The sequence below is a fragment of the Corvus kubaryi genome, unplaced genomic scaffold (assembly GCF_017639235.1).
Source record: "Corvus kubaryi isolate FWS band 111438036 unplaced genomic scaffold, C.kubaryi_AGA036_p1.0 65241, whole genome shotgun sequence".
In the NCBI taxonomy this organism is placed as follows: Eukaryota; Metazoa; Chordata; class Aves; order Passeriformes; family Corvidae; genus Corvus; species Corvus kubaryi.
The window spans coordinates 1-27,783 of record NW_024581860.1 but is presented as its reverse complement, the minus strand read 5'-3'; the positions used below and the strand labels follow the sequence as shown (position 1 = coordinate 27,783).

Below are 27,783 nucleotides of genomic sequence, written 5' to 3'. Positions count from 1 at the left end.
CCTCCATGGTGTTTTTCCACGGGCCGCTCCGCCTGTCTCCGCACACTTCATCCGGGGAGGGGGGAGCGGCGGGGAGATGAGGGGGTGTGGGGGGGGGTCTCTGCTCGGGCCTGGAGCGCCAGGCAGACCCAAAGAGGCTGCACCCTCTGCGAGGATCTCAAGCCCAGATCACCCCCGCGACGCCCACTGCACTTGCAGGGCCCCGCACTGTGCCATCGTCTCCTTTTGTAGCCCCCCTACAGCACCAGTTCCCCCAGTAATATCCATTAGCAACACCAGCTCCCCCGCAACACCTCCATAGCACCAGTCTGTCCCCAGCAGCATCAGTCCTCCTCCAATTCACGCTAATCCCCCCCAGCCCCCCAAGCACCGCCCGCCCCCCGGCAACCCAAATTCCTCCCGGGACCGCCGGGGCCCCCCGCATCCCTCGCTGCACTTGGCAATCACTGCCGCTCTGCAAGGTGGTTTTTGGGTGCTCGGGGCTGCACAGCGTAAGAGCACGCAGAGCCCCCGGCCCCCCTGCTCCGCAGCCCCCGCGCAGCCCCCATTAGCATCCCCGCGCGCCCGGCCCCCTGCCCAGCCTTGAACTTGGCCATGCCGGGCTGCGCTCCTTCTGCCTGCCTGGGCTTGCACAATGCCGGCCTTGACCCATTGTTTGCTTTTTTCGGATTTCAGCTGGGAAAGCGGCCACCTCGCGCAGCCTGCCCCGAGCACGCCGGGAGCGGGGCACAATGGGGAACCCTGCTCTGCAGGCAGAAGGGCTCCAAATCATTTGAGAGACATATTCATTATATTCTTTCACGGGGGTCTGTTTGCATTGGGTTTAGCGGTTACTTCCCAGACGGGGTTCAGACCAAATAAAGATCATTGAGCGGCGAGGGATTCGCTCGGGCTTTCAGGGAAATATGCCTGATGCGGGGCACGGCGCAGCCCGGCTGCTTGGCTCTCGGCTGCTCCCGCTTCCCTGTTGATTTGCCCGGGTTTATTTTGTGCCCATTGCCTCCTCCATCTCGAGACTGCACCAAATCACACGCTCACTTTTGCAAAAGGGAGAGTTTTATTTTCAACAGTGCATGGGGTGGGGGGGATTTGAATGGGAGAGAATTACAGGCAGTACATTTCTCTTACAGGAACAGAGAGGGTGCAGTACAACAGCAAGCAGGGCTGCCTGGCCTGGACAGGCTCATGGTCCTTTGAGCCCCAAGCACAGTGCCTTTGGGAAGGCTGCACTCCCACAGCTCCACAGACCCAGGGATCAAGAGCAGTAAGGGCCGAGCTCTGCTCCATGAGCAAAGCCTCCAAAAATCTCCCTCCAAACTTCACACAGCTGGTATTTCACCAGGTGAAACAGTGGCTGGCTCAGGTCTCTCTGCCTAAGCACTTTGGTCCTGCTCTTGGATATTGAGGGCACCGAAGGCAACATACAGGAGTGATGTGGGAAGATCCCTTGGCTCCCTGTGCTGCCCTGGCTCCCTCCCCATGGCTGCACCGCTGTGTTTTGAAGCAATGCAGAAATCCACTGTGTTCACAGGACAAAGCTGTCTCCTCTCTGGGCCCATGGAGAAGAAGATTGGGACCCTCCTGGAGAAACTCAGAGAAGTCAGATGTCAAGTCCGGGCAGGTGGTAGCCAGCTGCAAGAAGGAACTCACAGGCTTCAAAAGTCCCTTGTCCACTCACTGGGATCTAGGAAGAAAAGAAAAAAAAATGGAGTGGTTATGATCTCTGTCAGAGAAATGGTCCAGTAGTGCTTGGCTGAGAACAGACCAACTTGTCTCACTGATGGAACAGAACTCCAATCCTCTTTCCCTCCCCACCACACGTTTCTCATGGCTCTGGACCACCTTACCCTCTTCCTTACGAGGGAAACTGTGGTCCCCAAGACGCCAAGCTTTCCCTGCGCCCTCCTCAATCCCTTACCTCTGCCTGCCCCACTCACCGCCAGCCAGGGGAGGGCTCACCGCTTGTCCTTCCTCCCTAGGCTTTGGGGCATGGGATTACTCTGCATGTCAGAGCCACTAAAGGCACAGCCCTCTGATGTTTTAATCTTCGTGTTAACTTTCCCTGCCCTCGGCGCCCTTGCCTGGCTGGAGAAAGTGATACCAAGCCACCGAGCTGGAGCCGAAGCTGTGACACTCAGCAAAAGTCCCCCTCTCGGCTTTCCCCATGCCTCCCGTGCTTTGCCCCACACATCTTGCACCTTGCAGCATGTTCTCCCTTTTTTCTGATTTTTTCCCTCTATTTCCTTTACACTTTATCCATGTTGAGTGTGTATTCCCTAGCCTCCAAACCAGTCCCATCCTTCTCCTGTCCTCCCTCTGCTTTGCCCATCATCTGTTACATTGGAAGGAGTAAAGACTAATACAACAAATCCTTGAGTACACTTGCAAAAGGAACCATCAGCTGGCTAATTTATTCTTTTTATTGCACCAAATTGTAATTTTATAAAATACTGCAAATTTTATAAAATATTTGCAAGCCCATTTTAAGAGATAAATCTTCTGTGTGGCTCTCTAATGAGCCGCCCTGGGAGTAGCCGGCATGTGATCTGCTGTAGGTCGCACCGCGACGTTCCCAGGCTGTGACTGGATGAACCACCGTAACTCTTTGAACTGTGCAAATACTCTACACTCTGGGGTCCAGGCTGCAATTTTCATGGGTATTTTTTTTCTCTCTTAAAAATAGATCTTCTGTAACCCCTTTATTGCAATATTCATAAAGCACTTGATGGAAATCCAAGGAAAATCCCTTCCCTTCCGCAACTTTGAAGCAAGCCTAGAACTTAAGACAGGCAGAGACCAAACCTACCCCAAGTGCATGGGTTTGGGGAAGGACCATGGCCTGTCTCTGTCTCTGGGTGCCAAGAGGACAGACCCCATGCTGGCATGTGTGTAGGGAGACCCAGGCTGCAAAAAGCCAAGGCTCAGCACTTCTTTATCCTACGTGAGATTAGGAGTCATCCTGAATATTCCCCCAAGGCTGGCAAGGCTGTTGAGGTCAGGACAGATGAGATCTGAATGGTGGTGGGTGCTTTCACAAGCCCAGGAGAGGAGGAAGTGCCTGAATCCTTGTGCTCACCAGGCAAAAGTCTTTACCTGGCAGGTAAAGCCCCCTGTCCTGGGCAGGGACGGCCCCTATCCTCTGCAGGGACAGGCTGTAGGGACAGGCCTCAGAGAAACTCCTCCCTAGTGTGGATAGAGAGGATGCTCGTTGGTACCAGACATCAACCCAGCCTGGAAATCACACGCTGCCTGCCTGGTGGGCTTGAAACTTCTGGCACTCAGTAACTGAGGGCAGGAGGGGCTGGACCAACCCGACTGATTTGACAAAAGCCTTAGGAAAACTCAAATCTCCTGCATGCACTTTCTCTACGGGCACAGTTCAGCCTTGCACTGAGGGTGCCTGCAAAAATAGGGCTCCACCAGGACCCAATCCCAGGCCAACACTGCCTTCCCTCCCCAGCGCCCTGCACAGGGAAAACATCCCTCTCCGTGTGGATTTACTGTCCATCTTTTTTTAAAAAACTGCATAAATAATTGAAATTATAGCTCAGCCTCTGCCCCAACACTTGCTCCTGGACCTCCTCGTGCCCTTACAAAGCCAGCACTGAGGTTTATATGCTGATAAACTCCCCTGCCACAGCAATTCTGGGCGGTGGGAAGAGGAAAAAAAAAAAACCCTCAAATAATGGTAAATGGATGCAGAACGCTCTGCCTAATCAGATTCCTGTCCCCTATTGAGGCCAGGAAGGAGGGACCCCGCTCCTCCCCTGCCCTCAGCCCAGCCTCCGCTTCACCGGCTCACACGGAGAAACTTTCTGGACAATTTAATCTCGACAGGGTGTTACTTAGAAAAACCTTTTTCACTGTCAATTTTTTTCCCCCTTCCCTTCCACCCCCCCCTTTTTTTTTTTTTCCCTCCCAGCCTTGATTGAATTTTGCAAGCCCCTGATATCTTTCTTTTTTGTAGGGATGCACGCTGCTTATGCAAATACCAGCCTTTCATACCAGCCTCCCTGGCTCAAGCCCTCCAACTTGAATGTGACCAAAAGCTGTGCTCTCCCCTGCTAACTCCTTAGCACAATTACACCTCCATTCTGCTCCAGGGGCCCGGGGAGGGGGAAAAAAAAATCATTTTAAACTAATAACACGTGCTGTTTGCTTTGGATAATTACAAGGGAGCTTCGGCTTCTAAGAGCTATGAAATATTCTGTGCAGCGGGGCGGGAGGGAGGCTCCGTGTTACGCCTACGCCGCGAGTTTTATCTCCTGACGGAGATGCTCGCGTGGCCTCTCGAGGCTCCCTCCATCTCGTGCTCATCCTCTGCACCTGGGCAAGCATTTACATTTCCTACGGAGCAACTTCTCAGCGCTTTGGGCTACAGGAGAGAGGAGAAGGCGTCTGACATTTTCCTTATCTCAAGTTACAATTTCCTGCAAGCATCAAGATAATAAAACATCGGCGATGGGCAAGATGAGCGAAATGAATGCGTCGGCTGAGCCTCCCGCAGCAGCGCGGGAAGGGCCGGGGAGAAAGGACACCCGGGGGATGCGGCTGCTCCGCTGGCTCTCGTTTGCATCGTGGCCCTGACGTTATTGTCCTCCTGCCTTGTCTGCTGGGGAAGTTTATGTGGAGGGCTTTTGCTGGGGCGAGGAGGAGGAGGGGAGTTTTCCCCAAAAGCACCCAGGAATCTGTCAAAAGAGGGACAGAAAAGAGAAGAAGAAGAAGAAGAAGGGAGACAGAGAGTGGGAACGTCAAGGACCCCTGACTAATGAATAGCAAGTTTGCCCTTGAACCTCCCTGGGCTTTGCCATTCCCAGGCTCCAAACAAGGGCTGATGCATGCTTGGGCCCAGCTGCAGGGGGACCGGGCTATGGTTCATCTCAGACACTTTGACAGGCCGGGCCTTTTCCCCACATAGCTCAGACTCGCCTAACTACTCCCCTGGCAACAGCTCAGTGCAGGAACCTGCGCTGAGGCCCTGCCTGCTGCATACAGAAGTACGAGGAGGAGGAGGGGAGCCGCTGGGAGAAATTAGCTAGAGACTGGCTTAACCCATCAAATGCTGGGCAGGCGTTGCCAGCCCCAGCACCCTTTGCTCAGCCCCAGCACCCTCCAGGCATCCCCAGGTGCTCACTGGCCAGTATCTGCAGTGGAGCTGGAGAGGGGCAGGGGTGGGTTAGATGTGCAGAGTCGCTGTGTATCACAAATCCCACGACCTGCTGCTTCACCATGACCCAGCGCCTTGGATCTCGTGAGTCTGAATGTCCTCATGGTGCCAGGGATGTAGGAGGGAGCCAAAGTAGCCAGCTGGAAAAGGCCACTGCACACTGAGAGGAAAGGGCATGGCCTCCCCCCGGTGTGGTGGGACAGGGCATCCCTCTCTGCCAGCCAAAATGAGGGCAGGGGCTGGATGAGAGGCACAAACTTGCCCTGGATGCTCTTTCTGCATTGCAGATCAAAGGCTGGGGACGAGCTGGCCTTAGAGGTCTGCACTGAATGGCCGGAGAGAACAGGCACAAGCACCCAGCGGCTCTAAAATGCGACCCAGAAACGTTCCCACATCCCAGCCCCATATAAATCAAGGGGGGAAAAAAGGGGGAGCTCCATCTCAGCCTCTGTTTTTACAGAGCATTTTTCATGTGCAGCCCCTGAGAGAGAGCTTTGCCGAGGTTGTTAAGGATGGCTCCTGCGCCAGGCAGAGAGGGGGACGCACCATATGGAGAGGAGAAAAAGAAAAGGGGACACTGAAAATGGAAAATTATGCAAAGCAGGAGGAGAGGCGCTGGGGGAAAGGGGGGAGGGAGGCAGCAAGGAGGTGGGGGATGGGGAGACAGGAGGCTGGAAGGGAGCCCTGACTTGGGGAACACCATGAGCTGGCACTGGGGCTGCATGTGGGACAGAAGTTTCCTGTGACTGGGTGCAGGACAGCCCTTTGTACCCTAGGGTGCTGTCACTGGAGGGCAGTTCTTCAGCCTGGCCTTCCCTGGGAGGGTCTGGGCTGTGCCAGGGCGATGCCCAGCTGGACTGTGGTGGGTGCATCCTGTTTCTGGAGTTGTGCTGCACTGGCAGACACAGAAAAATGGGGTCCATGGTGACCTACTTCAGAGGTTTCCTGAGTTATTTCAGAGGTGTCCTCTGTTACTATAGCAATGAGGGTGCAAGCAAACACTATGGGCTTTTGGTCAAGAGTTTTGCTTTCATCAGTCACAAAAACCAGAGCCATGTAAGGAGATGCCAGGGCATTGTAAGAAAAGGCTCTGATCAACAGCAACGATAGCAAGGGCCCAAACTGCCCCTGGGTCTCAGCTGCCCATGCAGTGATGGTGGATGCTTGGGTGAGTGAAAGGAGAATCCAAATGCAACTGCCAGAGCTCTTCCCTTTCCCTTGGACCCTGCAGAGTCCTGGTGCTGCAGGGTTAGCTGCAGGCCCAGTGTGGCTCAAGGATGCTGTGCAGGCATTCCAGTCCAGGCTTGTGTTACTGCCCAGCTTGTGCTCCGACTCCAGCATCTGGCCTAACGCTGTGTTTGGAAAAATGACTCGACTCTTCCCAACCCAGGTCTAGAGCTCCCTTTCCCTACCCTGAAAACACCAGCCGCCTTTGGGGAAACCACCCACCCTGTCACTGTGACAGCTTCTTTGTCCCAAAGCCGCTCTGCGCCTCAAACTTGTGGCACTCTGCTGGCTCCCTGTCATGGGCCACAACCACCTTGCACATCCTCACTGGGTGCAAGACCCCTTCTCCAGCCCATCTTTCACCCAGCAAGGAAAGCCACTCACCCCCATGCTTGGTGCTTGTTGCTCTGTGACTCCTGCTTTGTCCCCTCCATGCCATTCCCATCTTCCCGTTCTGTGGCTTTTGTTCAGAGCAGCCAGTGTTTTTCCTTCACTCTCCTCAGCATTGCTCCACACCCAGGAACACAAACTGCTCCTGGCTCCCACTGCTCATCTCTCTTGGCCCTGTCACAGCCCTTGATCTCACACCCGTATCTACCACACTGCTCCCTTTTCCAGCTCCTTCTCCTTTTTGTTCCATCAGGAAACCTTCCCTTGCTGCATCCCAACAGGATTTCTCCATTAATCCCATCTACTGTGCTTCCCTCCATTTACCACTGGTTAATTTACCATCAGCCCTATGCCCCCAAACCCTCATTTCAGGGAAGTGTGGGGCAGATTCATGTGAGGCCAGTGCATGCGAGGGGCTGGTACAGAGACAGGCGTGGGACTGTGCCTGCAGAGATGGGCACGCTTGCCCTGGCATACACGTGTTCCTGCCTGCACATGCCAACACCTACATGCTCCTGCCCACGTTCCCGCTGCCAGATCCAAGGCTGTGGGATTTCAAGGGGAGTTCTTGTTCTCCAATGGGGCATGGGCGTAATCTGCACAGCACGGCTGCAGGTTGGGATTTGGGCTTTTTGGTCTTACAGTCACTAGACTAAAAAGATGCTGTATTCATTTAGTTTCTTCGAGAGCCATGCCCTGGAGTAAGGCTACATGTGTTGGCCAGATCCTAAGTAAAGCCGTGGAATAAGCTGTAGGCACTGAAGAGGATTCATCTAAGCAGCATACAAAGAAAAACAGCAAAAAATAAAGTTCATGGGGGCACAAGGAAAACAGAGCTTCCACCCACAGAGCAGCTGTGTGGGGCTCTGGAGACAGGCAGGCAACGTGGGAGATGTTTCAGAGCTTGCTCTCAAAATGATGCATTTGCAACCGCTTCCCTTCTGCAACCACTGGAGGTACACTGCGCTACCTGCCCTGCAGAGACACATTTCAATCTTCAGGCACAGGAATTTGTCCTGGGCTGCTTCCAGGCTGGCTGGCCCCTGTGGCAGCATGATGCAAAAATGAGATGTGCCTCCATGCGAGAGGAAGAAGCGGGACATACTCTATCCCTTGGTATCCTGACACGGGCAAGAAACTGCCCCTCCACGAACAAAGCCAGGCAAAGGGGCTGTTTGGTGTTCTCACCGCAAATTCCCACCCACGAGGAATGGGTGGTGTGGGGGAAGCAGATGGGATTCAGGGTGTCCTTTGGATCAGGCTGGCCTCAGCTGCTGTGCTGGAAGCTGAACCATTTCCAAGGAGGATACAGCAAGAACAGTGAGTCCTGCCCAAGTGACGGTCCAAAGCGCTGGCACTTCGTCCTGATTCAACCTCGCCCCAGATTCCTGCCCTCGGCGTGCATCCAGGTTCCTTTCTCCTTGACCCATCTCCATCAAAAGAAGCGCTGTTACGAGTCTCTGCTCTGAGTTTCTAGTCTACAAATAGAAGCAAAGCAGCGCCTGCTCCAGAGCTGAACATTTCCACTAAACCCTATTTTGATGCCTGTCCCGGCCACAGAAATCTTTTGGGACCGTGTCACTTGTATGAGATGTTAAATATTTCAACCTCCAGCAATACAAGACACTGATACAATACCGAACTACACAATTGCTGTATGTCCCTGCACTTCCACCTTGGCTGCAGAGTTGCTCCACAAGGGTTCATCTCCAGCAAATATTTCTCTGGACAGGGACAGGGAGTTGGCTGCCTTGAGCACTGGGGCTGATGTGTTTATCGGGCAGCAAAGCTGGCCCTGCCATCTCTCCCGGGGAAGCTGTGCCACGGGAGCTGCTAAAACAGCATTTCATTTCCAAACAGGGCCCCAGAGACCTCTTGTGTGAAGGATTCAACAGAGCGAGGCGGGGTAGCGCAGAGCAAGGAGACACAACCCCAGGCTAAAAATAAGCCAGACCCCAGGTTTGATGAACCTTATTGCTCTGCACAAGGGTTCAGGCTGGCCTGTCCCCTTGAATGAGTGCCAATCTCTCCTACGCCACCACTGATGGGGAAACGGCGAATTGGGATTTTTTTCACCTCCTTCTTCCCCCCTTTTTCCTCCCCTAACGCCTTTTACGCATCATAAGCAAAGTCCTAATAAAGCTCCCATCCCCACTGCCAGCCCTGCACCATGCTCCCAGCAGAAAAGAGATGCAAAGCCACGCTTGGAATCTGATTCCCCGGCTTTAAACGCTGCTCTGCCAGCAAAGTGCGACTTGAAAGCTCCCCTGTCACAGTTACAAAGCTCCGAACAGCCCTTCCTCGGATAATCACGCTTATCTCCAGATTAAGAAAGAGAGACCTGCAGCTGAGGCTGGTCACATGGGCTGGGATGTGGGCAAATCTCTTTTAAACAATCCCCATATAGCTGTGACCTCCACCACAGCCCAAATACACCGTCCCTCAGTCCCACTCGAAAACCAGCTCTGGAGACATGACAGAGCATGTGAGAGGAGACTGGGCTGGTGATGGGGGGGGGCAGGAGGGAAACCAAGGGGGAGGAGTGAGAAAGCAACGGAGAAGAGGAGGGTGAGAAAGACGGAAGAAGAAATAAGTAACGGGAGGATGTGGGAGAGGAATAGGATGTGGTGGAGAGGGAGGAAAAGTGCATGAATGGAGGGGGAGGATGATGAAGGACAGGGAGGTCTCTGCTACTCTTCCTGTTGGGGATTAGTTGTCCCTGCACTGTCCTCAGTTTAACTCTTCCCACTCTGTCCCCGGCTGGCAGCCTAGCCTGATTACGTGACTCCAGCTGTGCCAAGCAGCCTTGGCAGGGCGAGCATGTTACCTACTTTGCTGCCACGGATTCATTAAGAGGCTTTGCTTGTGTGGGAATAGTCATCCCAACGGGAAAAGGGAAAAAAACCCTTCTGCAGATCAACCTGGCGAGGAGCTCTGACAAAGCGGTTTCCACAGCCCTGCCCAGAGTTTGGGAGCAGAACTAAGGAGAGACAGGGATGTGTAAACAGCAGAGGGGTGGGAGATCAGCTGGAAGGGGTCCCTAGCATGGCCACTGCTCGGAGATGAGGCACGAGACAGGGAGGGAACTACAAGCCCTTTGCAGGATGCTGGTGCCTGGTTCTTCTTTGTCATTAAAGGCCACCTTGCATCTGGGTCAGGCATGGATGACACATTTACCCTCTGCGTAAATGAAAGGTCTGAGCAACCGCAGAGCGACTTTTTCCAACAGCAGGTTCCCTTCTTACATCCATGTGGGATTAACACAATTACTTTGCAATGGAGGAGCCCAAACAGCTCTGAAATGGGCACAGAGTGCTGGGGCTGCACCTCTCTGAAGATGCCCACTCTCTGCTGGCACTGACTTGGGGTTTCCAGCCGTGGCCATCGGCTGCAGCCCGCCGGAGGGACTGCAGTGCTGCCTCTCTGGCTGCTCATTATTCACCCTGCGCAATTAGGCACCGCTGATAAATCACATGAAATTGCCTTTGTTCTCCAACTGGAAGACCTCCATTTCCTGGGAATCCCTTTTTTCCCTGCACATTACTGATGAGCTGCCCACTGTACCTACTGCTGGAATGGCAGTGAGGATTTTGGGGCACTCTTTGGGCTGGCCCTCATAGATGTCCCATGCAGGTCGATGGGGAGGTGTAGCCTGGCCCTGCCTGTGTTCCTGGACTTCTCTGAGCACAAAGGAGAGCTGCTCCTCCTGCCGCCCACTCTGCCCTGCCAGGGACTTGTCAGCTCTCCTCCAGGCAGGTGGCTTTGTCGCTTCCTGGCTACTCTACCATCTCTCCATGTCACCTCCCAGCTTCCTCCCCAGTAGCAGAGGAAAGCCCAGTGCCGCTGCAAAGTCAGTGGGGGAAGAGGCGTCAGCCCTACCCAACCCTAACCCTGCTGATGCCAATGGCCACTTTATCTTGTTCATGACCTTCCCCTTTTCCTCATGCTCTGCTGCTTGGACCAAGCATCTCCCACCCAGGCTCCCTGCAGGTCCAGCCCCACTCCATCATGTATCAGCTCCTGCTCTTCATTCCTTCACTGCACCAGGACCCAAGTACGGAAGAGAAGGCAAAGCAAATTGGAGCCAACACAAAGCTGGGCGCTACCAAACTCCACAGGAGGCAAGCTGTGCTCCAGTAAGACTTCCCAAAATGACCTCTGCTTCAGAGCAGCCTTGTGCTACGTAAATCCCTGCTCTTTCAGCATCCGGCAGCTGCTCAGACGGGACCACAGGGAGAAAAGACATCTTGGCCCGTTCAAGAGTTTCTTCCCATTCTGCTCAAGAAATGTACGTGGGCTCTTAAGTCTTGTTGATTTAAGGGAAAGGATGCAAAATTAATTTAGACAGGAAATTAATTAGATGTGAACTGATGTTTACATCCCTACACATACAATGAATTCTTGTGCGAACCTACAGAATGCAGATGGATGGATGGATGAATGGTAACAGCAGTCTAGGAATGACATTATGTGCTGGTCCATACGCTGGGGATGTAGAAAGACTTTTCTCTGCATTGGTAATTAATAACTCTATCCTGAGCAAATGTTGATAAATCCTTTATAGAGCACGTTATCTCTGTCTCTCCAACTCCTTTCTGCATTTCCATTTGCCTGTTTCCACTGCTCCACCCCTGGCACCCACACGCTTCACTTCCCTCCCATATTTTGTAACTGGTAGCAGATTTGACTCCCTTTCTGGAGAAGGAGGCGGAGGTTTTGTTACTGGGGCTTTGTGTGAGTGATTGCATGTGTATGTGTGTATACAAAGATGGATACAAATCCATTGGAAATAAACACCTTTTAAGCGACTCGAGAGAAAGACACACAGGGCAGAGGAAAAGAAAGAGCCTACAGACCCTCAGCCAGACAATCAGCCAAGATGAAGAGAAAGACCCAGTGAACCAAAAAAAGCCTCAGTTCTCTTTTAAACTCTCCATGATTTGCAACGAAAGCAGCAGATCTCATCGCTGGGAAGCCGAGCTCCGGCGATGCAACCCTCACCCCTTCTCCCAGCCCCGCACAGCTCAATTACCCCAGGCTGCCAGGCTGCACTGAGCACACCCCCACCACCCCGCATCTCCCCCGCCGCCGAGACAGCTTTCGCCAATGGAAGGAGTACAAATATATTCATTGGCACCTTATCAGACATGCATGCAAAACTAATTAACATGGGGAGACATGCAAGCTGCCACCCAGCCACAAATACACACCCACGAGCATGCACACACACACGCACGCATGCACAAGGCAACCCTTGTCTAGGGGGGACATTCAAAAGGCTTTGTCACTAATTTAGGCATCTGTCTCAGTCTGGTCTGGTCCTCCTGGCTAGGCTGGAGTTGTGGTTTTTTTCCCACTCTGTTTGACAATGCTGGGAACATGCCCGGAGACCCCTCATTCAAATCACCCCTTGACAATGGTCTCATTGTGTGAGCATATAGAAAAGGGAAAGGATGGGGGAGAAGATGTGGAAGGGGGGTAAGGAATTAAAATGTGAACCCAAGGAAGTGTTTACTAACACAAGCCTCGCAGCTGCCCCGTCTCTCCTCCACCCCCTTCTTCCGCCCCCAGCCGTTCCAATGGCCCAGCTTGTCCCCAGTTCGAAGCGGGCAGCAGGATGTCGGGACAGTGGAGTGGGAGCAGGGCTGCACAGAGGTGCACAGAGAGCAGGCAGACCGGATGGATGAAGCCTCAGGGCATTCAAGTCTTTGGCAGCAGGGGGGCAGGTACAGGTTAGAGAAGAGAAGATAGAGCCAGAGATGCCTTGGAGAGGATTAGGGACTTAAAATGTCCCGGGAAGGACATCTTCATGGAGGAGCAAGAGATTTATTGGTATAACCACTCCAAGGCTTTTTCAGGCAGGAACAAAAAGTGCTTAAACCTGGCCTTGTGGATTTAGAGCAAGTGAGCAGCCTCACCGCACGGTTTGGACTGCTCTCTTTGGTGCTGCTGCCAGACACGCTACAGCACAAGAAGAAAGGGGGAGAGCAGCAGGGAGTTGGAGCTGGGGGCTCAGAGGATGGACCGGCCTCCCTTCAGGACCTCACTGTCTGCCTATTGCTAGTTATTAAATACCAGGAGAAAAAAAAAATAGGGAAAAATGCCCCAATGCTCTGACCACCCCCCAGGCACGCCTGGGGAAGGAAATAGCGAAGGTGCAGATGGGGGGTGGTCGCCCCCAGCCCCACCGCGCTTGGCTGGCCTTGGCAGGCTCCGTTCAGCTGGAAATGCCCAAGAGCCAGCAGAGCAATGGGAACGGGAGCTGGGGAGGGGGAGAAGATGATGACAACGTTTTCCATATATGCAAATGCATCCACACAAGATACCCAGAGGGAGACAAAACAAAGAGACCTCAAAGAGGCTGGCTCTGAGACCCGCACAAAGCCAGATACCTCCGCACACCTACGGTGTTTGCACGTGAGGACCTGTGCAATGCAGGATGCAATGTTGCCCAGAGGTTCCCCCCAATCTGAGCAGATATCAACCCAAAGAAAGCCTGGTGGAGGAGCCCAGTGAAAGCTGCAAAGCCAAATGCCACAATCCCACATCCTCCTACACAAACAGATGCACCTTAGGAGTACAGAACTATTCCTGTCCTTTAGCTTAGTCAGAGAAGAGAAAAGCTGTGATGCAAACCCACATGAGCCCTGCCTTGGTGGGCAGAGGTAGCTCTGCTCCTCCGACACTGCTCCTGCAGTCGGATCCACCCCCTAGACCTTTGTGTGCTTTCCATAAGAGGAAAGCTAGGAGATTCCCGGACATTACTATAAACAAGGCCGGGCAAAATGTCACACAGAAACCCAAGAACATACATGAGGCGAAAATTTTCTTTCCCACAACCATCGCAACAAAACAAAAGTCACCTGTGCAAACATTTCTGCTTAAAAAAGGGAAACTACTGCCAAGTAAGCAAATCTGTGCTTTTTATCCAAACAAGTGGTTGTGAGCAGTTTTATTGCCACATTCCTGTGCCCCAATACACAGGGATAAGCACTCGACACACAGCGACACACAGGGACTTGGGAACAGAGCTGTTGTTTTAATAGGGCAATGAAGACAGCGAATGAAATAAAACCCTACAGAGATCAGCTTGCAGAACTCAAGGCTGAGAAAATCTATTTGATGGTGAAAGGAAACAAGGACACTCGTGATTCTGCTCTCATTTCCATGCTATAAATTTGGGCAGCTTTTAGTGAACGCAATTAAATCCTCACTTAGGATTTAACCTGGTGAAGCTGAGGGCAGACCTTGCTACAAGACCCACCTCTGGGCTCTTCCCCTCAACTTACTCTGCAGAGGCCAGCAGGAGCTGTGAGACAACTGAGTGAAAAAGCAAGGGAATTCATAGATCCCTGCCAATGTAGCCATTTCAAAGCCCCCTTCAGCTCTGTCTTGCCTGTTTTCTCCTTCCCCAGTGATTTGCCGCTTTGCTGATGGAGCTTTGGCTGCAGGGAACACTCAGTACCAGCCTGGCAAGCACAGAGACTCAATAGTATCTGGGCATCTCCTTCCCTTTGCCTCTAATGGGAACTGAAAACCTCAGCAAACCCCCAACACATCCACTCCCTGCCTCTGGTAGCTGATCCTTCCTTTCCAATACTCTTAGGGTCTCAGTGGGGATCCCATGCAAGACTCTTGCAAGAAACCCTGCAAGACCCTCTGTTATTAACATCTCTTTGACTATTCTTTACATTTTCCTTTATTCTAAGACAGGGCTTAGAATTTCAAAGGCTTTTGCCCACCAGCGCAGTTTAACACACTGAGTTTCCCAAGCAACAAGTGATAGAACTCCTCACCTACTTGTACCACACAGGTAAAGTGACCTCAGGGCTGTGACCTTAAATCCACACATGCTATTCCCCGTGGATGTTGAGAGGTGTAAATCTCAACATCTTATTAAACAGATCACTCAGAACAGATTGCCTCACAACATAACTTTTCGGCTGGCCACTACCCACGAGCGGATGATTTTACATGACATTTATTCATGCAAATTGCCAAGGCTGTAGTCTGGTTACCCAGCAAGAGCATAAAAATTTACAGTTTAGATGCATAAATGCTGGCACCATGAGAGAAGACATGATGAGACTGGAAACACATCCCTGGGTTTCACATAGAGTGCAAGAAAACTTAGAGGGAGTCCTCATCAGATGGGGGTTTATCAGGAATGACCCCCCCCCCCCAAATGATCCAGGGGAGGCAGAGAAAGGCATGTGCAAGACTGCAGGGGCTACAGAGAAATGAACTTCTCCTGCTGCATGTGCAGGAACCTGCCATGGGGAGAGCACACGCAACATTTTACGTCACTCACAAAGCCTACTCTGTCCAATAAAGTGGGGAGGTAAAACAAAGCATGAAATCCAGGCATAAATTAGCATCCCTCTAGTCTAGCTTTATTTGTGCTGCTGCTGCTGTGGATTAGCATCTAGCTGGCTGACAGGCTGATAGGCAGACAGAAACAGGGAGAAATAAAAAAAAAAAAAATCAGTAGGTGTCTTTTTTTCCCTATGGTTCCTGGGACGCCTGCCTTCAAAGTGCAGGCAGTGTTCATCCCTTTAGGACCCAAATTCTTCCATCGTCCTGTGACAGCAATAGGCTCTGCAGGAAAGCAAATCCCCCTGAGATATTTGTGCCTGCACTCTGTGGAGCCGGCACACGTCATCTAACGCAAGCCCAGTGCGAACCCGTCACATCCTCAGCCGCCATCCCTCCGGCATCCACAGCTCCACTCTGCAGAGAGCCACAGAGCCCCGGGAGCAGCTCCGGTGTGGGGCTGGGAGACCTTGAGGACAGCACCTCGCCACAGGCACACACAGGGAGCAGACGCCTCGGGATTAGCTCTGGATCATGTTCACTCTCGCTTAGGGCAGCTGCTTCCTTCACTGCTTGCAGCCACGGCTGGGTTTGGTACCTGATCCCAGATGACATGACCGGGATCACACGCCGGCATCTCCTCTCAGTTTGTGTCAGAAATGTGTCACTGCCAGCTCCTCGGGCAGGAGGACCTGCAGAGAGCTTCCATCGGGCTGACACACAGCCTTCCGCTCCTCAGGGCTGCATGGCAAAATGAGTGGTCGTCACCGGAGACATCCCTCCTCTCAGGGCTTGGTGGCCTCGTGCCCACCCACCCTTTCCAAGCACAGCCATGAAAACACAGCACTAAAGAGGTGCCAGTCCTGACAGCCACCACTTTGGTCTTTCCCAAACCAGCCCTGGCAAAGGACGCGTTTCTGCCCTAGCAACTTCAGGCAGCAAAGAGGAGCTGGGAAGCTCCTGACTTGTGCACAAACTGGGGCAACAACAGCAGTAAACTTGACCGTGATCAGAGTGAACTGCAAAGCCCATCTCCACCCTCACTGAGCCATTCAGAACTTGGCTGTGCTCTCAGGTCACAGGAGATTTCTAGTCCTTGCCTGTCTTTTAAGGAGCCAAACACAGAGCTCAGTTTTTAGGCTATGGAAATCAAATTTTCAGCCATTTGCAAAGGTGGCCTAGAAAACACAGACTAATTCTGCACAGCCATAAAGCGAGTCCCTCAGGAGTACAGCATGCAGTTCGAACACCCCCGTGTCCCTCTGCCTGCCACCATGACTCTCATTGAGTGGGTCTGATCAGAGGATGCCGGTGTGAAAACTCCCCAGGATGCTGAGAATCCCTCCTCGGCAGAGCCCTTGCAGCTCTCAGCCAAGTGTACTGGCCCCACTGATCACTGGTGCCACAATCCCAGTAGATTGGTACTGGCATTGGAGCATGGAGCAGGCAAAGCCTTGCTTGTACAGCAGGCACCTGTGGCCAGTTCTGCTCGCTCCATGCCCAAATGGGTCAACACAGGCAGGTTTTCCCCAAAGGAGGCAGAAGGGCACTTTGCAGGGCTTCGAGACAGCTGCAGCTGGAAATAGCCCAAGCAGAAGAGATCTATCCCTGTTCCTCCAGCCACGCCTTCCCTGGAGTGCTCAATCCAATTCCGGAATAAAGCACACCATCACCACCCTCATCCCACTGCACCCAGCAAGACAGTCCCCTCCACATCCACGCACCCACAGAGGTATCTATGGAAACATCCCATAGCATCAGTAGGGCGGTTTCTTTTAGGGGCTAGGAAGGAAGGGAAGAAGGATGAAGAGAGCGTAGAAACCGGAGCCTTTATTTCCCAGCACTCAGCCATGTTGTTAATTAGGTAGAGAGACCAGCCACTTCCTACCACATCCTCAAGCTCTTGCAGCAAGAGCAGGCACTCCTTTTGTCTCTGTCCTTTGGGGATGAGAAGGAGGCAAGGAGGCAGAAGTCAGACAGAGCCTACAGAAATGCAACAAGCTGCAGGAAGGATTTTTCCTTTGCAAGGGGATGGGCGCCTGATGGGTTCCCCAGCCAGCACTTATCTGTGTGAACCATTTGTTTCCTCTCCAAGCTCTCATCTTGCTCTGACACATCACCCATTCACCTGATTGCAAGCAAAATGAGTCAGATGGGTCCCAGCCTTGCACCCACTCATAAGCCCTCTATTTCTACTCTGCTCCTCAGTGCCACACCTTCAGAAAGCTCAGCCTGGGGACTGTGCAGGACCACAACTGCCTTCAAAGCTTGTACAAGTCCAGACTCACACATGCAGTTTGCCTTTCATTCTGAACAGCTCCAGTTCAACTCTGCATAAGATGTATTAAAACTCACACTGGCAACAGCACATTCAGCCAAGCGGCCACTGGGACCAAAGCAATACCTAGGAAATGTATCACAAATGGACTGAAGGAGCACATTCCCTTGACTCACTGGTCCAAGTGGCGACTTGGGACATGTCTGCAGCAGCCTGGGGAGACCCTGCACAGTCCCATGAGGACACCACAGAGACAGCATCTCCTCCTCTGGCTCTTAAGCAGAGTCTTCGGCAGCGCTGCACACAGCATGTGACCTCTCAGTTAAAGCAAGGACCAAATAAATTTTAAAAAGCATTTTTTTTCTGAGTCCTGCCACATGGAAGTCAAATACTGTTTTTCAAGCTGTTCCCAGAATGAGACAGAGCCAAACATGTCCACAGGCACAGCCAGTCTGTGTCTGTACAGCCTTGTTCCTACCACCTTCATTAACACGTACAGAGATGTGCATCCCTCACTTGTGAACAAGGTGCCAGGGACCAACATCACCAATTATTACCTTCCAGACCATAGACCTCTGTGTCCAAGGTTCTCTGTGCCCAGGGCCACACAACAACATCTGGGACCACTCCTGAGGGTCCTCAGTACGTTTAGGGGCTTAAGTGAAGTCCAAGCCAGCCACTATCCAACCCAGTGTGATCCATGACACTCTCTTTTACTCCCTGTTCGGTGTTATGCAGCATCCTGCACTGTCAGCCTTAAGCTTTGAGTCTCAATCCCCAAAATTGCTAAGACTCATTCCAAAAACCAACTATTTGGAGGGGGTTTTTTTTCAGACTGATCATGCCCAAGCCCTACAAAGTCTTTGACTTATTTCCAGAGTTTTCACTGCAATTAAGATGTCCCTAAATACATTTCTTGTTAGCATAATTCTATTAATTTTAAGTGAGAACTGAGACTTTTAAGCAGTCCTTGATTACAGTTGCTGGGGGTTTGCAACAGACACCCCAAATCCCAAGGTTTGTTCTAAAACCTCAGTGAATTATTCTAGTCCAGCCTTGCCAGCTGCTCTTCTACCCAAAAGGCACCTTCCCTTGAGAGCAGGATAGTAGAAGAAGGGAAGAAAGCTGGAAAACAGCCATTTCTGGGACTACAAATGAAATCAGGAGGAACAGTCCCAAAAGCCTCTCTTAGCCTTGGCCACCAGCAGCAGCTACTCGGGAAGCTCCCACCAAGTGAGAGCCAAAGGAAGAGACACACTGATCCTGCCTTGCTAGATTTTATGCCAAGCTTGTCAGCAAGGCATGCTCAGCTTTGGCTGCCCAGGAAATGCAAACCTCTCCTTTGTGTGGCTTTCTGGACACCTCCCGCTGCCCTTGCTAAATCCCAAAGCCAGCAGCATCCCTTGCAAGGTGCACGCCATGCCAGAGGCAGCAAAGACGTGCTCCTCGCAGCCTCCTGGCTCCAGGCCTTCTGCCAACACCGTCCCAACATGGGGCACGCAGGCAAAAGAGCTGCCGGAGGAATCCACGCCAAGCGGCGCTGAGCACGACCTTTCTGCTTTACAATGGTAACCTGAATCCTAAATACTGGATTTCTAGGCACGCATTAAAGCCATGAGACAATGGAGACGGCGAGGCTGGGGCTGGCTGCAAGCCAGCTCCGTGCCGGCCCCGCCAGCGCCCGATGTTTCCCATTTCCTTCTTTTTTTGCCATGGCAGATAAGCAAAGTCCCCCTAAGCCAGGAGGCAGGTGCACAAGCTCACCCCTGACTTGGGGACCGTGCATGACTCACCCCCCGGAGAAGGTGGATTCCCAAGAAGACCCAGAGAGGTGGTTGCCTTCCTTTCTCCCTCTCTCTCTCATATGAGCATTGCTTCTCCTTTAATTGGTTTCATTCATGGCGGCCCTTTGCTAAATGTAATTATGCCAGGCTCTCTCCATCTGTCTGCGTTCAGGAAGAGCCATCGCTCTCACCGTTTTTATCTTCAATCTTTATTTCTGCATTAATCCCCACTCTGCAGCTCACATGTACAACAATGTCCAGGACCTCCTGAGGACATACAGGCACAGAATGAAGAGCAGGATTTGTCCCTGGGTCTCTCCTGGCTGGAGGACATTTTTTCACAGGGAAAGCCCCATACCTCAGTCACTCTGTAACATCTACATCTCTCAATGATACCTGCACAAGCCAGTCCTTTTGCAGACACTCAAGAGTTGTCTGGGAGCCCAGGCAAGAGGAGACAGCTTGATTTTGTCTGCATCACAGAGCTGTCTCTGGCTCTGCCCTGTCTTCCAAGCCCGGTACATAAAGGTAGCAAGATGCCTGCTTATGTTGACATGGACCGCTTTTCACATGGAGAAAGCATTCAGTCCCAAACTACCACGCTCATTTTCCTTCCCAGGAATGCACAGGGTGAACACGGCTGAGCACAGGGATTAACAAACCCCAGCTCTGCAAGGGCAGCTCATAGCTGCATGGCTGAGGCTGCAAAGCGCCCAATGCACCTAGAAGGATTTCATTCCTCAGGATTCATTACCCAAGGTCCTTACACCTTCCTCAGCCAGGGTAGGTAGATCTTGGGGGGAAAATACAATGCTAAAGGAGCTGTTGGTTTATCAAGAGACCAAACCCAGTGACACAGACCCTGGGCAACCAAGCACCATCTGGTGACCACCGGCTCCCGACACAATAGCCCACGTTGGCATGTTTATGATAGAGACCAGAGGCGGATTCCCATTATCCCCATCAGATCCTGTGATGTGGTTTCAGGAGAAGGACCATGAGAAGCAGATGGGATGGCAGAAGAGAAAAGAACGCCGCGAGACAGACAGACAGGAGAGATTTATATGAAGCTAAAGCGCATACCCATAAACATGGGATAAGTAAATAGCATGTAAGTATGAAATTAAATGCAGGGAATCCATGGCATCCAGTAATCAGTCAAATATCTCCTTCACCTCTTTTTCAGTTTATCATCAGCATTTTAAAATGAGATATTTATGCCAATAAGTAAGCCAGTTGTATATTGTAACCCTGCAAATATTGGCTTGGATCTGAGAGATTCGTCCCGACAGACAATTCATTTTTACAGTTATTTTTGGACTCCCGGCTTTCGTGGAACACCGGCTCTCTGTGTTGGATTTTATGCCCCTGAAATGTATTTACAATGCATGGCATCTGTATTGTGCATTACACACTTAAATCATTGCATATCATTCATCGCTTGTAAAAAAAAATATTGCAATATCCTGAAGCTCTGAATACTCAAATTCAAAATATAACTGCTGCATTTTCAGAGTAATGCTATAAAATAATGTTGTATTTTTAGATAAAGGAGGGAAAATTGATCATGAGGAACATGGATTCCCAAGATCTGGGAAGAAGGGGAGTTTGGATTTCGCAACACAATAAATGGGAAAAAAATAAAACTAAAAGCTGAAAAACCCACAAAGGTTTATTTTCTAAACAAGAACATGGAAACATTTTGTCACTTAAACAAAGGGAGGAGGGCGGGGGAGGCTCCGCATCCTTGGCTTGCTCTCTGCAATGGACAAATACTATCAGAAACAAAAAGCATGGCATAGTTAGCAGGAGCTCAGCGCTTTAGAATTAATGGTATGTATTTAAGTTCCTTTTAGGGGAAGCCTTCTGCAACTGGGGGGGGGGGGAAATTCATGGTTTTAAAGGCTTCTGTCATTGCTGCCTACAAGCAGAAGAGAAAGGCACTTTCTTTGTCATCCGGGGGTTTATGGCAACACCTTAATATGTCCTTTTCATAGGTGAAGCAAGGCGCACAAAGCAGCCGCGTGCCAACGCGTCCCCCCCCACCACCGGCAAAATAAATAAATGGAGGAACGCGGGGACGGCGGCCGTCGTAATCCCTCGGCAAAGAGGCAGTGAGGATGGTCTGGTGGGGTAAATATCGCACGTCTCCTGCCAAACCCCGCGTGGGCTATTGTCCTGCCACCCCTTTTAGATGTCATTAAGGATTTTTCGCATACAACCAAACGAGCGGAGGGGATGAACGCGCTTGCTTCTTCCCCACCAGTTGGAGAAGCCATGACGAGGCGGCTGGGAGCCGGCGCAGGGAAAACACAGGGCAAATTAGGAAGTATGTTAATTCAGTTAATATCACAGAGGGGCTGGCGGGCGGTGGGGGGGGAGGTGTGCGCGCAGATTTTCCGCCCGAGGAAGGAGGTGGCAGAGAAAGAACTGGGGCATGCCAGCTCCCGTTATTGTTCTGCCTTCATCGGTAATTAGCAAGATAAGGAGGGGACGGCGTGAGGGAGGCAGCGTGGCGAGGACAAGGCAGCGCTGCACCCCACCTCATGCCCATGCGGCCATCTTACAGGCGGCGCTCGCCTCCCGCAAAATGGCCGCCGGGGCCCACGCTGCCTCAGGCCCGCAGCTGGCCCATCCCAGCGGGTTCCCCTCTGCCAGCCCCGAGGCAGTGGGCACCCAGGAGCAGTGGCAGTGGGAAAAGGGGGCCCCAGGAGAAAAGGAGTTGCCGTGGCGGGCCAGAGTGCGCTGGCAAGCGGCCATCTTAGCCTGGGCCCTGCTCGCGGTGCCAAGGCGCTGGGCACGCAGCACTCCCACAGCTCTTTCCCCAGCCCTCCTGGCTGGAACAATCTTGGTACACTTCTCCTTCACCAGGCAGCACACATTGCCTGGGCCCTGCTTGTGCCCACTGAGGCGGCTGTGCCCTTGTCACGGCATTCCCCTCGGACATGAGGGGGCTTATCCCCACATGGGCAGCCGCCTGCCTCAGTGTGTCCCAGTGAGTTCTGAAGGCTGCCAGGCACTGGACTGGCCCTGGAAGACTCAGCCTGGACAGATAGAGCATTCTGAGAGCTACAAGGCAAGATGTCACCTGTCCATCCATCAGTGAGTTACGGGCAAATTATTCCTTTCTCCTGGCCAAAACAAAATAAATTCCAAACCAAAACTGCAGAGATATCCGTAAAGAAGAAGTGAGCTTCCTAAACCTTAATTTAACACAGATTTAAAACAAGGTCAGTTATAAAACGCATGGTTACACAGACGACACAGACAAAGCTACAGACACATTTCTCACTCCATGGGAGCTTTACAGTGGACATATCAGTGTTGCTCAGTTCTCCAAATGAGCAACACCAAATATCAACCAAGGAGCCCTCATCTCTGATCTCGGGCTGCCCTCAGGACAAGACCAGCAATTCCTGACACTAAAGCAGTATTTGGGAAGCAATTCATGTGTCTTTAGCCATGATGGGACTATTTCACACAGTGCAATAGGCACACGACGCACACTGAAAATTCGGCATCTGCTCCAGTACTCTGTGGAGAACCAGAGGGTGATTGCAACCGCATGCGGGCAGGGCCATGTTATACATCTCAGCAAGACAGTGAAACATAAGGGATGGCAGGCTAGCTGCTCCGCTCCAGGGTTGTCTACACGGAAAACCACACCATTATAATGACAGCGCTATAGGTCAACTGCTGCTGCTCCTCGCCACGCTGGTGCACATCTCCACTCTTAAACTGGCTTTCTCCAGTTTAGCTTAAACTGCTTCCAGCGTGACATCACTGGTATACAGGAGAGTCCTGCCTTCTGCTAAAGTAAATATCCACGGAGGTTGTACACGCACAGCTCCTTGCTTTAAAATCCGCCCCCCAAACCGTACGTCTGTAGCTAGACCTGCCCTTCGGCTAACCTTTCTGTACTCCACACACTCCTGGGCTGTTCACAGTGCCCGTGAAACACTATTACACCCTGCTTCCCTTGGGTGCTAATCCTGCTTGTCAACCCAAAGGCAGAAGCAGACGGTGGCTTGGCATTTTGATTACGTTGTGATCTGTTTGAACCTTCCAGACTCTTTTGATGTCTGTGCAAATTTGAAAGGGGGAGCCTTCATCCCCCACAATGAAACTCTGCTATTGCATGGTGAACCATCTCGGGACTCCTATGTCCATAGCCATTGCTAGATTTGAAGCAGGGAGGGGAGTTGCAGCTCCTCCAGGAAGAGTCTGAATTTCAGAGTAACCAGTTCTGGCCCTGAGCGGAGAACACTACGGGGACAGCGTGTTGCTCTTCAAACAAATGCATGCGTAGGGGAGTGTGCGCATGCACAGAGACACCAAATTTATACAAATAGATGCATTCATAGGAAAATGCAAATAGCATCCTCTTCCATCCTAGTCTCCCTTCGAGCTCCTGACATCCCAAGGTTTCAGAGGAGTACAACGGAGCCTCAGATCAAACATTAGCCCTGCGGGGGTTCCCTCAGGGAAGCAGCCATGCACTGGGGTCTTTTCCCCGCTTCCATGTGAGGTTTCCCGACCCGGCCTTCCATGGGTGCTCAGTTCTGACACGCGTACGACACACGCGTGCGCATGCAGAGCCTTGCTAAAAGGTGCTCTGGGAATTGAGCTCCACTTCCTCTTTCTCCTGAATCAATTGTCATAAACCAGCTTTTGTTTTATTCTTAACAAAGCAACAGAAATAATCTCCACACACAGCCCTTGCCACTCCCACAGCCCTGTCCTTTAACAGAACAAGCTGTCCAGGGCCCCCGAGGACATGGGCACAGGGAGACAGCAGGGTAAGAAAGACCAGGAGAGGCTGCTTTCTGGTGCACAGAAATCCACCGCTCCTCTCTTGAGCCCATGGCTAGCAGGCAGAGAGGTGGCAGGATGGGAAGGAGACTGGATGGTAGGCAAGGAACTCCCAACCTCCCCAACCCAATCTCCAGCTGTTCCCTTCATCCCCTGCCCACTGAAGTACCCACTTTCAACCTGCATTTTACCTAACACTCTGTTTCTCTTGCTCTTCGGTACCAGTAAGAGGTGACTCCTGCAGCACCACTGCAGCAATCAACGGGCTGACGTGCAACCTGTGACAGCCCGAGCTCTGCCTGCCTGTGGCAAAGCCCTGTCTCCACCATGGCCAAGGACTCATCCCTCCTCCTCCTCCTCCCATCCCACATACCCAGTTTCAGGACTCAGACACATATGGAGACATTTCTTGATGAAACCTATCAGTGGGTGAGTGGCAGCTGAGCAGGTACTGAGCAAGACACGGGGCCAGACAGCAGCCAGGGGGGAAGGCAGCGGGTGGAGGGAACGTGCCTCAGGAGGAATACTCACAAAGGGCTGCTTTCATTAATAAAACATTCCCCCCTCGGTTGCCTTTTGATTTGGGTGTAAGAATTAACCCCATCTGCCCAACAGCACGCTACCTACCAAGTCATCTCTGCTGAGGAGGGCCGTCTGACGTATCCACTCAATTGCCTTGCTTCCCACTGCCCGCACTCCTTGGCGGCCCAGACCCCTCCAAACAGCTCACCAGCCTCGCTGGGTCTGCCCTATGGAAGAGATCCTCTTCCCACAACATAGATTAGACCCAGTGAAAATAGGCTTAGTGAAAATACCATTTCGCTATTAATGCCACCCATCCCACCCCTCCCAGCTTCACACTCTCACACCCAGAAAGATTATAACAAATCCTGGTCACCTTTTGCCCCTGCTAACTACTGCTCCAGTCTTTGCACTGCATGCCTTCTACCACGAGTAGAGAGCTGGGCACAGGGAGTACTTATATATACACACACACATCTCTCCAGTCAGCACTGGAGGCGTTCAGCTGCACAACACACATCTCCCTGCACAGCATCTCGCCTTGTCACAATACCCCAACCATCCCTCTCCGCTGTAATTGCAGCGCCTGGTCCTTGGGCATCAGCAGAAAGTTGCAGCAAATCCTGCGTTGGTTAAAGCACAATCTGTCCATTCAAAATTGGTGGGGGGTTGCTTTTAAATCACTGAGACATTTCTATTCCCTTTCTGTTTCAAGTAAAACTGAGATGCAGAGATGCCTTCGAACCGACAGCCCCTTCATTTTTCCAGAGGTGTGTTTTAATGAGTGACTCGCCTTCCAAAAAGGGGCCGGCAAAGGGGAAGGACGGCAGATTCTCCACACAAATTCAATAGCTGGTAGGTTGCCATGGGCTAAAGCATTTCTTTGCACACATGAAGGGAAGGGACTCCACAGCACTAAGGGTTTTGCTTCCCATGAGTTATAGCTCTACCCTTCAAGAGCGGAATAAATGCTTTATCCCATTGCAGCCTGCGATGTATTCTACATAGATGGATTGATTTCCCCTATTGTTCTTAATAAATCCTGGCGCATGAAGAAACTCACTGCACAGCCATTTTTCCTGCCTTGTTCTACCTTGCAGAAGTAATAAGGGTCAGATGTGACTGCAGTGAGAAGCAAAGGCCATACGCGAGGCAGTGCTTTGCTGGAAGCAGTGGGTGTGCTTGCAGGGGCTTGATGGGTGCAGGCAAGCAACTCCCTTTTCCCTGTTTATTTCCCCTTTGAGTCGAAGCTGAGGAAAAGGGGAACCATGACTGGGTACCGCAGCATTGGCACGGCTCTGACAGGAGCAGCCGCTCCACAAGCTGAGCCTACACAAGCCCCCCAGGTCTGCACAGGGAAAGGCAAGGCTCTGGTCCTCTCTGACTGGAGCTCTCAAATGTGAGAGATAAGTACTTATTGTATTGTCTGATAAATACAGGGCTGAGAACTGCACCACTGTAGAACCTTCCTGAGCACACCCAGCTCTCTGTCGTGCCCAGTCCATAAGACCTGCCCCCGCCCGTGTCCCAGATGAGAGGAGTCCTCACCACCAGCACTGGGGCACCTCTGGTTTTTTGTTTGTTTGGGATTTTTTCAAATCAAAATGCCAAACCAGCCCCCTCTCGATGACTCCCAATGGCACAACTCAGACCCCAGATTGTTGTTAAAAGGTTCTCTCCCTCCCTGCCATCTTTTCTACTCACAAGGTTGACACCCATCCTCTTTTCCTGCTCCAGGAGGGTGTTTGCTGGACACAGCTTCGCTGGTGCCCAGCAAGGAGGCACTACTGGACTCCAAGAAGCAGGTGGCTCTGCACAATCCTGCCTTGGCCACCTGCCTCTGGCTCCGTCCAGACTCCCTGGATTATCGCTGCTGGTCTTCTCTAGCAGCAGCTAACAACTGGCCCTGTTTCAAAAGCCTGGCTGGGAATTTGGCTGTGGGAGGGAGGGAGGGATCAGGTAAAAGAGCTGGTCTCCCATGCATGAGTTGGACTCGATTCTTCAGCAAGAATTCCAGGGACTCACCTCTCCTTGCTCAGGTGGAGACGTCCCAGCCCTTCCCAAGGCATCCCACTCCACGAACTCTCAGTCAAATCTGATTAAGGAAAAGAGAATTTGTCTCAATTAGAAAGAGGTTCCCATGGACGGATGTCAAGTAATTACTGCATGTCACTCACGTTTGGAAAAGGGACCTTAAATTTGGGGCCGTGCAAACTTGCACTCACAATGGCAAGTGAGTTACAGACCTTGGCATGCTCCAGAGCATACGTTGTGCGGATGCTTTCAAGCCCGTCCCTCGGCTGAAATACACCCAGCCACGTAAAATACAGCCAGACACAACCCCGTTCTCTAATAAGGAAATAAAGCCGAGTGGACCTGCATTGCCAGAGCCCAGAGAGCAACACTGTCTCTTTAATTTTTTCCCTGGCTATCTCATCCTTTGCACAAACTCTTTCCTCCCCGTGGCTTCTTCCAGCCTGGTGGGCAAAGTGGGAAAACATCATTAGGGAGGAAAAATAATTTAGTTTGTTAATCAGTATCCAGTGGTGGGAAACAAGAAAGACAGAGAGCTGGGCTGGCGGTTAGGGCTTAGGAAGGGCCAGCACAAAGCCCACCATTCATGACATCTGGGGCTGGGATTCTCATTGAATTAAACAGACACAAAGAGCAGAGGCATTTCATGCTCTCTTCACAAGAATTATCATATCTCCCTGGCACTAGGAAACCTTCAGCATGGGAGAGGGGGAGCGAGAGAGAGAGGGGAAAGCGGGCAGGCTGGGTAGAAATATGGGGCAGGGTAGAAGAGGCTTTGTTCCAGGGTTGGATTTATGGATGGGATGCGGCGCGTTGCTTTGCGGGGAGAGACAGGGCCCTGGCGCGCTGGGTCTAATAAGAATCAGCAAATGTGAAACAGGGGGCCCCTGTGTACCATGAAGCAGGGAAACCCGCGTTTGACAAGCCAACAGAATAACCGCTCGCGTCTCAAGGCTGTGGAAGGATGCTGACGTTCCTACGAGATGTGTCGTCTTGCGTGTGTGTCAGCGAGGAGGGGGAGAAGGGGAGAGGCGAGGAGTATAAACAAGAGACCAGGCAGCATCGTTCAGTCATGAAAATTAATTAGCTGATGTGCAAACCATGGCTGCCTCTTCCCACTGCCCTGCAAGCATTCCCCATAAAGCTATGGTGCGTGTGGACCCTGTGACTGGGAATGACAGGGGCAGATTAGGCAGCTCCTTGGGACAGCAGCCTGGCAGCAAGAAACCCACAGCCCGTGCAAAAAAGGTGAGGAG

The 27,783-nt window shown here is 52.0% G+C and overlaps 1 long non-coding RNA gene across 1 annotated transcript; it reads right to left on the bottom strand.

Annotated features, from left to right (window-relative positions):
• Positions 1-1,034: 1,034 nt before the first annotated feature.
• LOC121673137 lies at positions 1,035-27,729 on the bottom strand. The gene is made up of 2 exons (XR_006019143.1): positions 26,519-27,729; positions 1,035-1,684 (listed from the first exon to the last, which is right to left on the bottom strand). It is a non-coding gene; the product is annotated as an uncharacterized LOC121673137 (long non-coding RNA).
• Between the last annotated feature and the right edge of the window lie 54 nt (positions 27,730-27,783).